The sequence below is a fragment of the Balaenoptera physalus genome, assembly GCF_965194825.1.
Source record: "Balaenoptera physalus genome assembly, chromosome: 4".
In the NCBI taxonomy this organism is placed as follows: Eukaryota; Metazoa; Chordata; class Mammalia; order Artiodactyla; family Balaenopteridae; genus Balaenoptera; species Balaenoptera physalus.
In genome coordinates, this window is record NC_138891.1 from 122,315,550 (window position 1) to 122,332,280 (window position 16,731).

The window sequence follows — 16,731 nt, forward strand, 5'->3', positions numbered from 1 at the left end:
CTAAATATGAAAAATAAATGAGAATTTAGTTGACAATGTCTAATTCATTTTATGAAACATGATTTTCTTAATTAACTAACTTCAACAATCTAATGCCCATCCATCTTTCCTTTTCTTTTTTTTTTAAGATTTATTTATTATTAATTAATTTATTTTTATTTATTTTTGGCTGTGTTGGGTTTCAGTTGCGGCACACGGGGTCTTCGTTGAGGCATGCGGGATCTTTCATTGCGGTGCGTGGGCTTCTCTCTAGTTGTGATGTGCAGGTTTTCTCTTCTCTAGTTGTGAAGCTCTGGCTCCAGGGCGCGTGGGCTATGTAGTTGTGGCACCCGGGCTCTAGCTGAGGCGTGTGGGCTTAGTTGTCCCAAGGCATGTGGACCTTAGTTCCCTGCATTGTACGACGGATTCTTTACCACTGGACCACCGGGGAAGTCCCCATCTTTCCTTTTCATATCTGTTAACACACTTACTGATTGAGGTTAAAACAAAAAATTATTAGAAAATAATTGAAGGTTTCCTCTAATACAGGATTTAGAAAAATGGCATTTTTGTGGGAGCCAAGGGCTCACAATGGATATTGGAAGATTGAGTCAAGTCTTTTGGAGTAAAGTGGAAACTGACTATGAAATAGACATAATTTGGGGAAAAGGAGACCATTCTTGACCTTAAAACTAATAAAGACAAAATGCAAACTGCCAAATAAGATGAATATATATGGAACTTATTTACTCACAAGCACATGTATCTGATATATGATATTTTTCTTTTACATAAATATAACTATGTGGGTAAAAAAAAATAATTGAAGGTTTCTTATTCAGTGTAATCTAGACTGGTTTAGAAATATTTCAAACATTATGGTAAGCAACTCCTAATAGCAGTGCAAGAAACAAAACTTAGCCTTTATAAGTTAGTTTCCACGTTACTTACAGTTTTTTTCTAGCTTTATTGAGGAATAATAGATAATAAAATCATATATATTTAAAGTGTGCAATGTGAGGATTTAATATACATATACAATATGAAATGATTACTACAATCAAGTTAATTAACACATCTGTTACCTCACATACTTAACTCTTCTGTGTGGTGAGAACATTTAAATCTACTCTCAAAATTTCAAGTATGCAATAGTGTATTATTAACTACAGTTACCATGTTCTTCATTAGCTCCTCAGAACCTGTTCAATTTATAACTAAAAACATGTACCCTTTGAAATATACTTCCCCGTTTCACCTACCCACCCCCCCCCACTCCAGGAAGCCACAATTTTACTCTTTCTGTAAGACTGGCTTTTTATTTCTTGTAGGTTCCACAGATAATTGATACTAAACCATATTTGTCTTTCTCTTTCTGATTTATTTCAAGTGGCAAAATGTCTTCTAGTTTCACACATGTTGTCAGAGGTGGCAGAATTTCCTTTTTTATTCCTGAATAATATCCCATTATGTGTGTGTGTGTGTTTGATACAAACTGAATTCCTCCTAATATTTAAAATGGTTTCAACTATCAAAGTGATGACAGACTGCCCTTGGTTTTTACTTTTGTAGTTACTGTACATAAAATTTCAGGTGTGTGTGAATGTTTGTCATAATTGAGACTCCTAAATAAGAGTGATGTGCTATATTGAGAGGGAATAAAATATCTATATTTTCAAACATTCTTATCTAAATATTATACAATGCAATATGTTCAACTTTCTTAATTTTTGCTAATTTTCTAAGATATATTAAAAATATTTAATTTTTTTAGAAAAATGGATTCAGTACAAAAATTAAAATACCAGAACAATCACAACAAATTATATATATATGTGTATATATGTGTGTGTGTGTATATATATATATATATATAAACACATTTTCTTTATCCGTTCATCCATCAATGGACATTTAGGTTGTTTCCATATCTTGGCTATTGTGAATAATATTGCAATGAACATAAGAGTGCAGATATCTCTTTGAGATACTGATTTCATTTTCTTCCAATATATACCCAGAATTGGAATTGCTGGATCATATGGTAGTTCTATTTTTAATTTTTTGAGGAACTTCCATAGTGTTTTCCATAATGGTTGTACCAATGTACATTCACACTAACAGTGCACAAGGATTCCCTTTTCTCAACATTCCCACCAAAATTTACCTGTTGCGTTTTTGACTCAGGACCTAGGGTCAGGACATAGAGCAGTGGCAGCACAGCCCTGGTGATGGTGGGTCAAAGCCCTAACTCAGGACTCGGGAGCAAGGCACAGTACAGCAGTGTGGCCTGGGTGATGGCAGATCAAAGCTGGGTTTAGAACCACGAAGGCTGGATTCAGTGTACTGGCAGCATGGCCCTAGGCATGGCAAATCAAAGCTGCACCTTAGGACTCCTTGGGTCGGGCACCGTGCAGTGGCAGTTCCGGACCACTAGATGGCGAGCCAATGTGGCGTCTCATCATGGAAAACAAGGCACATGCGCAACTAGAGCGCCCAGGGGAAGTCTCCATGCCACAGCTCCAGCCCTGGGGAGGAGACACAGTCACAGGGACTCCAGGCAGCTTGTCAACTGGAATTAGCCGCAGTGACGGCTGTGGAGCCCTCCGTAGCGAAGGCTGCAGATGTCCCCGGTGGTGATGAGGATGACTGAAGTCCTCCGGTTCTTTTCCCAGTGGAGTGAAAGCCCTCTGAGGGAATCCCTCTTAGCACCTAGCGGCTCCAGACTGGAGATGGGGTGGCGCAGCAGAGGTAAGATGCTTCCTGTGCTTTTCTATGTGCCAGTCATTGGTTTCTAGGCTCCATGGGGTTTCTGCTGCATCTTTGTAGTTCAAAGCTTTCCCAGAGCTATTTTCTTCTATTTGTAGTTGTTTCTTCATTGTTTTCTTGGGGAGAGGACTGTTGGGATCTTCTGGCCTGCCTGCTTGCTGACATCACCTCCTGCATTACAAATTTTAAGGACATATGATGTTATACGCATATCCTTATTATGAAGAAGACACTAAAATGTATATGGTATGATTTTTTAATTTTAATTTTTAATAGGCCAATAGTGTCAATGGAAAAACTGGCTTTCCTAAATAATCTCTTAAATACAGAGACTGTTAGAGGAGGTATTATTAACTCATCTAATCCATTCTAAATTATTTTGCTTTTATGAGCTCATATTCAAATATTAGCTAAACCAAAGGCTACTAGTTAATAGACAAAGGAAGCAAACACCTAAATCTTAGTGTAATTGAAATGACATCACTTGTGTGTAGTTTAGTCTTCATTTGCCTCCATACTCATCAATATACCTCCCTCCTTTTACTTTGTGCTCTAGGGTAATATGGTCTCATTCTCTCACTTGCTCCTGGTTGGGCTCAGCAAATAGGAGACTCAGGGAAAACCCCAGTTGTCTTCCTTTTTCCATGCGTTCTAGTGCTGGTTCAATGTCTCGGTCATGGTAGTGTCCTACTCTGCCCAAAGCACGTCATCCATAGTTCCCGTCCAAGTCCTGGTGAACGTTTGGGTCTGGGTTTGATAATGATTTCCTGCCTTTGATAGTGTCTAGGTACCTCAGCATCCTTTCATTTCCATAAACATATGTAAGTAGTCCCTTCATTAAAACTTCTTATAGGAACTCTATTTGTTAAAAAAAAAATAACAATAGTATTAACAGTCTCTGCCTTGTTGATCAAAGACCACATCTGGTTCTTTAAATTTTTTCACACTGGTGGTATTATTTTAGTAATAAGAATAACTGAGGTAGTCAAGTTGAATAAGTAAAAAGCTGCATACATCAATTTAGTTTTTGAAGAATAAAGAGAATTTCCTTTTCTTTATACTTTGTGAAATGACTTGAATAGACTTTCCATCTAAAATATACTCTTTTTCATTCAATAATGTTCAAAGTTGGACAGTATGAACATCTAAGCTCAAATGATACATATCATTTTTTAAAGTAGTTTACTCAATCTTTAAACAGAATTTGAATTCTCAAATAATGGGGAGCTGATACTCAAAAGAAGCAAATTTGGTGCTACAATAATGGTTTATACTGATAAAATTTGAATACTACCAAGTTAGGGAGAATATCTGTCTTATTTCTTTTTGTGTTCCAGCATCAGCATTGGGTCCAGTAGGTGCTTACTAATGTTCTAAATAAACGCTGATTAAATTAGTAAGTATGTGAAAAGTTGGAATCATATAGCATTTCATAATAAAAGGCTTTCACATACATAAGCTCTTTGGCTTTTTACAACTCCATAGGTAAAGTTTTATCATCAATTTCTCAAATGAAGAAAGAGGCATGGAGATTTTAAAAACTTTTCTAAAACTGCATGGTAAACTTTGTGTTAGAGTCATGAATCCATTCCTCTTGTTTTGTAACCTTTTCCAGTGATAAACTACTCCAACAAGTGTCCCCTTCATGTATTCTTCCAAAGTTTTTCAGCATATATGAATATATTTTCAGATAGGCCACTATTTACTTAGTGCTTATTATATGTAATGTGCTCACTTATTGACTTATATCATTGCTCTTGATGCTTAAGAAAACTAATGGGATGTACTATTATTTTCATAATCATCATCATTGTATTCATTATTATCATCATTTTACATAAGGCAAAACTGAGGCAGAAAAGGCTAAACTTCAATACTGTACTCTGCAAAAGACACCTAGACATTAAACATACTAGTCCGTTTTAAGAAGATATTTGTTTGCTGTTAGCAATAATGAAAAATAAAATTTTTTCTAAAAAACAAAACAGAGAGCAATGAGATAATATCCAATCCATTTATCTCCATAATAATAAATAATCATTGTGAGTCATTTTTCAAGTGCATTGATATTGTTATTATATTATGGAAAACCAACAGTTAAAATATGAAATTATTTTTCATATAGACGTAAAAAGTCAGTGGTGCATGTTTCTTAAGACTTGGCTCATGTGATGACACATGATAGAGATCAGCTCAACATCTGTTTAAATACCAGTGTTCAGAATTGTGAAAACCTGTTTGCACATTATGGGGATAGTATATTATAATTTCATTCATTGGAATATACATTTTTAGTTTTTTTTCTATTGAAATAATTCCATCTTTATCTATTTTTTGAAGCCATTTCATCAGACTTGGATTTTCTCTACTGGTGCTCCTGGAATTAATCTTGTATGAAGCACCATTTTCACTGTTGGCAAACTCTTATAGGGAATTTTTCCTTCAAAATTGGATTTTTAAAATTTCCTGTTTTAAAAAACCATACAAACAAGACTAGATTCAATGTATAAGCATAGCATTTTCCCTCTAACTCTATCAATATAAATAACAAGTATCTGACTAAATGTGATGTTCAGGAAGGCACATTGATTGAACATCAATATGTGAAAATACCCTTAAAAAATAACCTGCTTTTAGCATTGAGGCAGACCCATTCTTATAAAAAGTTTGGTTATGTTTTCCATTTTGCTGTCAATATTTATATGTTGTTTCCTGCTTGAATTCCTTCTTTATTTCTTGGTATTTGGGGCCATCTGTTTCTCACTTGTTACTGTCCAAATAGAGAAACTTATTTGATATGATTTATATGAGATAAAGATGAAATACATTTATAATAGTAATGGACTCATAAGAAGAACATTTTACTTATCATCATAGCTAAATAGACATCTGAAAATAGCAATCAAAAACTTGAAAAAAATCTCTAGTGAGGAATAGGAATTTCTGAGTTAAGCATCTGATAAGATAATGGTTGAAAATCATTTGCATATCTTAGCAATCACTTGCAGTAAAATTATGGTTTTCTGGAACATAAGTTCCTGCTTTTATTCATAGCTTAGCTCTTATTCAGAGAGTCTTAAAATACTTGACTTTATGTAAATGAAATAAAACCAAAAAAAAAAAGAAAAGAAATGTGTGTATGTGTGTGCATGCACTTGTGCACATATATTGATATATCTTGGTCTTTGCAAAGTTCAAATCAAAATTCAGAATTGAGTGGTAGTTACTTCCTCCTATATTTACTTGTGAATGTTCTCTTTTAATAAATGTTGTTAAGGAAACGACAAGAGAAATGTTGCTAAGGAATTGACATAAAATAGGGTTGCAAAACAATATATTGCTATTCTTATGCCAGATTTCAAGACTGAGAAATAACAACAAATAGGACACAAAAAACAGAGAAAGAGATAGACAGAACTTTTACTTAAGAGCTGCTATCATAAAAAGAGGATAAGTAGATATTAAGGTATTGGAAATTTCACAGGATGGCATGCCCTTTCTGTTTAACAGTGTGGTGGAATTTAATGAATTTTTATATACATATATATATTTTTTAATATGCACTATATATAAAGTTGAATCATATGAAACTGACAATATTTAACTACTTTTAGCTTATATAACCAGTGATTCAAATTAATTTTATAAATATTAAGAGTTCATATATCACACAAATGTGAGGATTTGCCTCACTGGAGGCAAAACTGTGGTATACATTGTCATGATTTAAAAAAAAGTAACCATTGATGACAATTATGTCACTTTACATGACTACACCCATAATAAATTTTTTGATCGCTAAATTGCAAAGAGCATATACTTGGTCAGTAGATAAATTCACTGATTATTAGAATTGCATAAGTATAAATGCATACATAATTTGAGTGCATTTCTTACAACTACCTGATTGCAAGTAAACACTTCAATTTTTTTTTTCAAAAGATAGAGACCCAATGTTAATTTTCAACAAATTCACCTCCTTAATAAGTTAAATACAGAAAGAAACTTCACTGATGAATACTCCCTTGTACATAATTTTTAAGGTATATACATATATATGTATATATGAAATTAATAATTTTCCGGGCTAAGAACTTTACTAATGTTAAGGAAAAGAATGCCAAAAGATATTCTTCCTTGAATTTGGAATCTCTTTACAGTATTGCAGACTTCTGATACTTGTCAAGCAGTTTTACTTACAAAAAACAGAGGTTCATTACTTTATCTCTGTAAAGGGGAGTATATGAATAGTGAGAAAGGGCAAGGGTTAAAGAAGGTCATCTTTCTACATCATGACTTAAATCATGGACATTTGAATCAGATAGACCTAGATTTATTTCCAGTTTCTTTGGCTATTATTTAAAAGCAAGTTTATTCTTGGGAAATTTTATCATGCCAATTTTCAATTTCTTTATTTGTAAAATTAATTGGGCTAATTCAAGAAGTAAAATGAGCCATTTCATTAAAAGCACTTGCCAAAGAACCTAACACATGTTAAGTCTTCAATAAACAGAAACTCCCATTAGTTGTTAGGATAGGGCAAATATTTTGCAAGACCCAGTGCAAAATATAAACACAGAGCCCCTTATTCAAAAAGCAGGGGGAAAAGTACTGTTACAGGCACTAAAGTATTTCATTTTAAAGGCAATAAAATATATCATCTTTCATGGCATTTTTGCTTTTCTCTGAATATCACAGATTCCTTCCACTTGAACGCCTATGCATGATTCCTCTTCCCTCATAAGTTCAGTTTACACACAATTTCAAAGAATTTTGACCCTGAATATATACTTCAAGGAAACTTTGATACCCATACCCACTATTAATAGCTAGGTCTTCATCATTTGAAATCTAAATACACCAAAAAGGAATCTGATTTTTCCATTCCATGTTTTTAGAACAGGTCAGCAGTCTTTTGCCTCTACCCAATGACTTCCTTTGATTAGGCTACCACCATTGTTCCAATTAGCTGTGTCTATGGGATAGGCAGACGTGAGAGTCACAGGGCATCAAATGAGGAAGGGGTTATACTGAGGCACTTTTCATCAAAACAAAGGTAAGCAAGTCGCCCTTGGTGATTAACATATACACAATATGGAAGAAGCCCTTTTACTCAAATAATTTACCATGTGAGAAAACCTCAAAATAATTAAAGGTGGTCTATAATTTATATGTTTTATTTTAACTTTGAAAGTATAAATGTGAGTTTATTTTAAAATTTTATCATTTGAGGCCAAGGGCTTTGCTTGTAAGTCAGCTAATAGATGGTCCTATGCACTTTTCTTTTCCTTTTACTTCTTTTTTTCTTTTTACATAAAGTATACTCATAACTCATCCTCTGCAACTTTCTGTTTCCATCTCTTTAAATCACGTCAAGCAATTACAACCACTTGTAAGCAATTTGTGTGCAGAATCCTTTTAGACATCTGTAATATCTTCCCCAGATTTTATGGTTGTCCAGCCCACACTTACTTTGAAAGCTTATTTTAAGCAACTCACCTTTACAAACTTGTTTTCAAGGCATACAACTTAGTTTTTATAGAAGCAACTCTATTTTCACACTCCTATTTTCATGAGTTTAAGTGATATTTAAGTAAGTTATGTAAGTGAAAAAAAAACAAAAACAAAAACAACTGGTACAAACAGATTTAGGTATAAGCACATCTGATACTTGGTACGCGTCCTTCCGAAACAGAGGGAACGGGAGTGTGTGAGACAGTTATGTGAGCCAAAAGCATTCAGCAAGCCAGAGACTTCAGCACGTGTGTTTAACAGAAGAACGGGAAAGCACTGGTTTATGCGGTGAGTTGGTAAAATGGAGGTCATTTAAAAGAATTTTTGTTATATTTTTATTCCTTATCTCTTTAAATTTAGAGTTTTTTTTTTGTTTGTTTTTCCAGTTTTATCAAGTTTGTTTCCAATGGGGAGAGAAAGTAGAAACAAATGTGTTTGTATTTACACCTACTCCATAGGTAATTAAGCACTTTTACCCTATTTAACCCACATAATGAGATGATATGCTCATCACTGAGCTGATGAGCTTGAAATCAATATTTTTAAAATATGCTACAGTGCAGGTCTTTAAGATAGAGCCCAGAAAAAAACCCATGTAATGAATGCTGAGTATTTGCAGTTTGGGAAATATGACAGGAAAGATAAATTTGTTAAGAATACCGTGGATCTGTTCTGGAAACTTTTCAGAAAAGGACATGGTCAATGAATAGGGTTTACACATAGAGAAAGGAACTAAGGGAAATTGCAAAGACTGATTTTTTTTTTTCCCCATGGCAAGAAATCTGTTTAGCGATTTTAAATTCAGATCATACAAAGGGTACTAATTTCAGACAAAACACCTAAGGAATATTAACAATAACCATATAATTCTGACCAAAGATGCTTTCAATCTATTTGCATTAATATTTATATTTTAATATCTTAAAGATAAAACATTTTAAGAATATCTCAAGCCTTTGTCCTTATCTGAAAATAATTGAGACTTCCCTCCTCACTTGTCTGTAGTCAACACTTCCTTCCTCCCTAACCATTTCTCTGGAATGACTGCTAATTCATGATTCAAGATCCTTAACCTGAGGAAACAATTCGTTTTTATATCACCAAAAGCAAAAAAATTCGGATTTTATAATCTTCTGTCTTCATATTAAGAATATGGAGTGTATAATTTCCTGTTTCCCACAGTGATTTTTTTTTCTTAGTGCTGTATCACTAAAATGTATACGCTAAAAGAGCTAGATTTTTTTTTAATCTGTTTGAGTTTTTATCTCTACAGCTCTAAAAGCTAGAAAAGTACCTGGCACAAGCATGATGCTAAACTGATTGAATGCGTGAATGAATGCCATGGACATTTTTCCTGTCATTAACTGATTGGTAGTGAAATTAACAATGGCTGTGTAGCATTTTCTAATATGTAAGTGCCTGTCCCATAAATGAGGATACACATTTGTTTCAATATCTGATCTTTAATGAATTCCTAGAACTGGAGATAACAACTCAAAGTATGTGAGCAAATCCAGGGATTTTGCTACAATGTCTAATTGTCTTGTGGAAAGAATATTACTTCCAACATTATAAAAGAGTGCTTTAACTATAGTAGTTAGTCTCAGTTTTAAAAAATATTTTGAAATGCATAGAGTTTTGTTATAACAGATTTTCCTTTTTTCACATTTAACTCCGTTAACCATCTGCATTTAGTTTTGCCACATTATGAAATAAGCTACAATATGTTTTATAAAATATTTAATAATTTTTATGGATAAAATATTAGATAATTTTTATGGGTAAAATAATAGATAATTTTTATCTGATGGTTTCAAATGTTTTTTATCAATATGTTATATATCTCTTTTTTGCATATATTTGAACACTTCTGGACATGTATATAATCTAATAAACTTTAATTCTATTATGTTAATATCACATAGTTTTAATATTGTTTTATCATTGTAACTTATTAATAGGTCTTAATATCAGAGGGATAAGGGTTAACTGGGTTGGCAACCCTTAATTGACGTTATTCGTCCTCAAAAGTTATAGTAAACTGTAGTCAAACACTTTTGTAAATGAAATCTAAAATAACGATATACTCTTATACTACACTGCAGAATTTTATGTAATGTTTTTTACATGGTATTGATCATCTGAAAATTAAGTCTCTTTTATTTGGTCCGTTGTTTATTTTTACATTTTCAACTTCATGAAACTGTTCTTTCTCTCCCTCTCCCTGTATGTTTTTTCTCCTTATTAGAGTAGTTTAACTGTTATCTTCCTTGTTTATATTTTTTCTAAAAAAAATAACTATTGAGTTTAATCATGAGTGCTACATTTCTCTTCATTATCACTTCTCCCTTTACCTTTATTTATTCTATTCTTGAAGCTTTTTTGATAATCATCTGCTAATTGATAAATTTGATTTAACTCAGTATTATTTCATTTGGGTTCCAGTTTTCTTGGCCAAATTCCTTTTAAATTCTTAAAAAAAATGTAAACCTATGATTTGGCTTTATATGACCATGAAGTAACTCAGTAGAGTAAGGACTTCGTTAAAGATCTTTCTTTCTTTCTTTCTTTCTTTCTTTTTTTTTTTTTTTGGCCGCATGCAGGATCTTAGTTCCCCAACTGTGCCCCCTGCAGTGGAAGCGTGGAGTCCTAACCACTGGACCACCAGGGAATTCCCCAAGGATTTTTCTTTTTTATTTCTGTAATTTTGAAATACCATTAGAAAATGGTACCTGTAAAATTTCTCTTTTGATGACTATTTTTAAAGGTGTGTACTTGTGTTTGAGTGTGTGTGTGTGTGTGTGTGTTTTAATATTTATTTATTTATTTGTCTGTGCCAGGTCTTAGTTGCCGCGTGCTGGATCTCCGCTGCGGCACGTGGGATCTTTAGCTGCGGCATGCCGGATCCCCACAGCTAAAGATCCCGCATGTGTGTGTTTTAATTCCTTACCAATGATTCCTATGTTGGAACTATCTCATAGACACTTAAAAGTGACATATGTTTTCTGTATGATTTATAGTTCTAATTATTTAGTAATTCTATGGCATTAATCATATTGCCTTTTTTTTCATATCATTTATTTTTGCCCATTTGACTGCTCAAGGTTAAAGGGATTTTTGAAACAGCTGTTCCAATGCATTTTTTTTGTGTTCATATGATATTTTAAAACATATATTTATGCTATTTTTCTGTTTGTGTTAAAGTCCATGACTGTTTAGCTAGTTTTTTTTTAAATAACTTTGCTTATTTAATAATACTTTTCTTGATTTCTACATTTTGTTGTAAACATATTAATCTCTGATTATTTGATGTTGTTGTTGTTCATTAGTCTGAGAATCATTTTACTGTCAAGATATTTGGCTCACTTTGTTTTAGTTTTGTAGTTCAGTCTTTAGAAAATACACCATTGTGGGAGTATTACTTTTTTTAATTTTTTCTTTGTGGTTTTGGTTTGTTTTGTTGTTTCTTTCTTTGTAACCCAACATGAAAATTCCATTTTTAGCAATAGAGGTATTAAGCTCAATTACATTACTTTCAGAATTGACATATCTTGTCCTTTGTTTACTTTGGTATATTTTTTATTTTGTTGTCTTAATACCATGCATGTTCTATGAGCTGCTTTTTCTCTGAATTTTTTCTCTCGAACTGATTTTAGGGGAAAATATATCACATTAATTATTAGCTTTCTACACTTGAGATAGGTATTATTATCTATATTTTTAAATATAGACAGTAAATAAGAAACAAAAAGTTTAAAAGCCTAGCATGTCACTAGGTAGTTAATAAGTGGTGAAACCAGGATTTTAAGATGGTTCTGATATTAATGCCCATATTGTATCCACCTCAAAAAAAAAGAAAAATCCACTTGTATATTTTACTGAGGCTAACAGTTCACACATTGAGCCATAAAATGATACTTGGGACTATAGTAGAACATAGATGAAATGGAATGAGCTCATCCCAGTAAAGTATATCTGTGTGTTGCAGGGTCTCTGTGTGTTAATTGGCGTAATATTTTAAAAGACATGGCCAGTAATTTTCATTTGATATAAGTGGCTATTTGGCAACATGATAGTACTATAAGAAGCTGAATAATGGGATCAAAAGGACACTTGCCTTAGCTGACTATTACTTCTAATTTAATATACATTAAATAGACTGTTAGTTAGGAAACCTTGTAAAGAGGCTATGGCACCATTAAGAGCTATTGAAAATAATTTAACTAAATTGTGGTGGGATGATTAAAAGATAGTGTTATACATAAGAAAATATACGAAAAAAGAGTTAGAAGGATTTGGTGATGTCTTAAAAGAGAAGATGAAAAGTCACCTGGAAATGATGAAGCACCTAGTCTTTATGATTTCTAAGGTCAACTTAATACATGGCCAGAGTTTGCTAAGAGCATAATGACCTTGGTTTTACATATATTTAGTTTAGATTACAGTGCGCATACAAATGAAAATGATTAGGTTGAAAATGTAAGAATTATGGTTATAAACATAGTCTGGATCTAAAAATCACATACAAATAAATATCCTATTGTAGGTTGTGGAAATTACCTCCCTAATCTGTGTAGGAGAGGCAGAACTTTACCTGTCTTAGGTTTTGAACTGGAACTCTTTGACAAAAAGACAGATTAACAAGAGAAAAACAGTTTATTAATGTGTGTAGCACATACCACATGGGAGAAACCTAAAGGCAAAGTAACTCAAAGTAACTGCTTAGAACTAGGCTTAAATTGAATTTTCAACAAAGGAATACATTTATAGAGCAATGGTAGGACAAGGGGAAGGAAGCAGTGTTAGGATTACACGGGCAGCAAACTGTGGGAAGGTAAATGTATGGGAGTAAACTAATGGCATAAGGTTTGCAGATTCCTCTGCTGTCCTTTCTGGACTTGGAAAGAGCTTGTCTCCAGTAAAAGGAGATACTATATCCTCCCTTTAGGAAGAAAAAGAGGGAGCTTTTTTATGTGTTTGCTGCTTCTTAATTGCCTTCAGCTCAAAATAATTTTCATATCAGAGAGGCATATTTTGGAGTGACATATTCTGGTTGTTTTCAACTTCCTTATTCACCTAAATCTTTTTAGGGAAAAGTGCTAGTAATTAGAAGCAACATATAGTGAAGGTGGTATTCCCATCACAGGAATCCTTTTTAGATTTTTTGAAATTGTTAGAAATATTTATAAATAACTTACAAATATGATGACGTTAGTAAATTTAGTACTTGAGTGTAGGAATATATTGGACATCAGATGTCCTTTGAATTTCTGAGAATGTCAGTGAATACCAGACTATCCAGTTTTTGTGAGTATGATGCAATGTTGTGTGAAAACAGCATAGTTTCTGAAGAAACAAACAGATCAGTTTGTAACCTAAAATAAATCAAGCTAGAGGTTGACTTGTGTAAAAAACATGTTAGTGGTAGATAATCTGTGAGAGAAAAAAGTCTGTACTGTTTATACATGTGGACAAATTTCATACTCTGAGTAAAGAGTTCTTGCTGTTATGTCTACTTTATGTCTAGACTTTATGTCTAAACTCTAATCAGAAAGACAGACCATTGACATATGGACAAATAACTGCGTAAAAAAATTTCAGGAAGAAATAATTGTTCTGAAAGAATAAAATACAATGATGTGATAAAAGATGACCAGGATATTAGGGCCATTATGTTGAATGATTAGTGTGAGGGGGTATTGAATTAACATAAGTACAAAAAGAAGAAATATTAGATCCAAAATTCAGTGTAGGCAGGAACTTGTAATGGATGCTATTATATCCATCTTGTTCCCATTCTATCATATGGGAAAAATTGAAAGAATAATGCCAACATTTAGAGTGAAGCAGAGACAAATGATGGATTCATGGATTAAGTTCACCAAGTCTATCAAATGCCCAATTCCAGTCCTTAAAATCCTGGGAAGTCTTTGGATTCTCTCCTTGGACTCTATGAGAATATGCACAGACTGTGTATAATGCATCAACAATTAGTACACAATGTTAGGGATTCCAGATAATAAATCCTGTAAGGGGGGTGAGGATCCTCCACTTTGTGCTTACGTAGCAAGTAACACGAGCAACCCCCAGTTACATTTAAATTTCTGATATACAATAATTTTTTAGTTTATGTCCAGATATTTCATGGAACACACGCATACTAAAAATTATTTTTTGTTTATCTGAAATTCAAGTTTAACTGGGCATCCTGTACTTTATCTAGCAACCCTAAGCTTGTGAGAAATAACCTTATTATATTGTAGCTAACCGGTTGGTTAAAATACTGACTTTTGTTGCTTAGAATTCACAGTCAAGGCTCTGGAAGAACATGGGACATTTTAGAAAAAATAGGACTCTCCAAAAAAATATCAAGCTATTGGTGTGTGGCAATGACTTATGTTCACTCCTCAGTAAGGTGCTAAAAGAGATAAATGTCAGTGCTGCTAAAGAGAGAATTTTCGATTTAAGCTGACCGGTCTGAAGAAAGAACAGATACATACATACTGTTGTGAGAAAAGAGATCCTTTCTCCTTTCTGCCAGAGATCCAACACTGCTAAGTGTCCATAATTAGAAACTGCCAAAAGTGACTTCTTTGCCTCACGCTGTAGTTATGGCAGGCCAGAAAATGAAAGTCAGAAATGTCAGAAGTTAGCTTGGCATCCAATGGGAAATTAAAACAACAACAACAAAACAAACATAAAATAGCAGGGAGCCGAATTCTTTATCTCCTCCCGTAAAACTCCAATGGCTGCTATGTTCTGCAAAGGTAATATCAATAGTACTCTCACCTGTTGGCACAATTTATCAGATGGCAGGCAGGGAACAGAGGTGACTAGTTTTGCCTGCTGTTTCTCATTAGTCAGAGTCAAATGCTAAGAACTGACAACACAGACTGAAGCTGTATACATCTATGGCTAAAAGAGAGTTCAAGAGTGGGCTTCACATTAAAATTTCATGGTTTAAAAGATTTCTGCTGCTGGACATAAATAAGATGGTTCCCTGCCCCCAATTAAATCTTTGGGTAGTAGTCTAAAATTTTAAGGAAATTAGAGCTCTGGCATCAAGCTGGATGGGGATGTGTGGTTATTCCCTCCACAGGCCTTTATAGCCACATTGGCAATGAATGGGCAGACTGCAGATTTTCAGACTTGAGTATGTCAATAATGAATTTACTTTATTGTTCTTGTCTAGTGGTATGAGGTATAGGACCTATACCAATGATCACTGTGTATTCCTTCAACTTGTAGCCTCTACTAAATTAGAATGTTTAGTGTAGAAGCCTTATTTTTCCATTCACTATTATATTTTGTATGTGAAGTCATATTTATTTTTTATTTTTATTTTTATTGAAGTATAACCAATGTACAATATTATATTAGTTTCAGGTCTACAACATAGTGATTCAATATTTTATAAATTATACTTCATTTAAAGATATTATAAAGTAATGGCTATATTTACCTCTGCTGTATACTACCTCCTTGTAGTTTATTTATTTTATACATAGTAGTTTGTACCTCTCATCCCCTACCCCTATCTCACCCCTTCCCATTTCCCTCTCCCCACTGGTAACTACTAGTTTGTTCTCCACATCTGTGAGTCTGTTTCTGTTTTGTTATATTCATTTGTTTGTTTATGGAGTCATTTTAAATGATCAGATAGCTCAAAGGTTGCAGGTTTTTAAAAAGAAACATCTGGGCATTTAAATGTTACATATACTTCAGCTTCAGATTGTGGAATAAGATAGGATAGTACATATAACTATAGTCATAATAGCTACAACTTCATTTACATAATAGGTATATGGGACAGTTGCATTGAATGAGACATTCTTTGGTGTTTATATAACTGAAGACAGTTGTCTATATACCTCAAGCATGTGTGTGAGATCTGGGCTCTCAAGGGATAGACTTGTTGCAGCCATTGTTTATGTGTGTTCAGTATCTAATTTCCCTACGTGATTTTAGTAACCAGAGAGGGGCACCTTTTTCACCAGGGATTGGGTTAGAAACAGCCAGTTGATTTCTTGAGTCACAGCAGAACCATCAGGCTTTTTCTTTGAAGGTGGTGGAGAAGTGTCACTCCTGTGTGACCCTGAAAGCTGAAAGTATGTGTGTCCCAGTCATTTCTCAGATAGCACACACCCTGCCACATGGAGATAAGAGAGAGGAAGAGGGAAGTAAGGGAGAGGAGGGTAAAGAACAAAAGAGAAAGTGCCCTGGAAGCAGTTAATATATTTAAGGACCAATAGACAATTGTTTTTAATCTAGACGTTGTAACACTTTTGTGGGTTATAAAATTAATCTAGTGGAGAATGGCCAGGAATTTATTTTTCAACACAACAGAATAAAGCAGAATAGAATAGAATAATTAAAAACATTAATAGAATAAAAAGTATTGTTTTGGCATTTTGTGTGTATACATGTACACCCATGGTTTCCTAGGATTGTGATGTAAAATACATTTCT

General features: G+C 33.5%; 1 long non-coding RNA gene across 1 annotated transcript in view; it reads left to right on the forward strand.

Moving 5' to 3' along the window:
* Positions 1 to 1,301: 1,301 nt before the first annotated feature.
* The window catches only part of LOC309660162, a 164,164-nt gene continuing 148,734 nt past the window's right edge, over positions 1,302 to 16,731 (forward strand). The window contains exon 1 of the long non-coding RNA XR_014263223.1: positions 1,302 to 2,730. This is a non-coding gene — a long non-coding RNA (uncharacterized lncRNA). The remainder of the gene's footprint in view (positions 2,731 to 16,731) is intronic.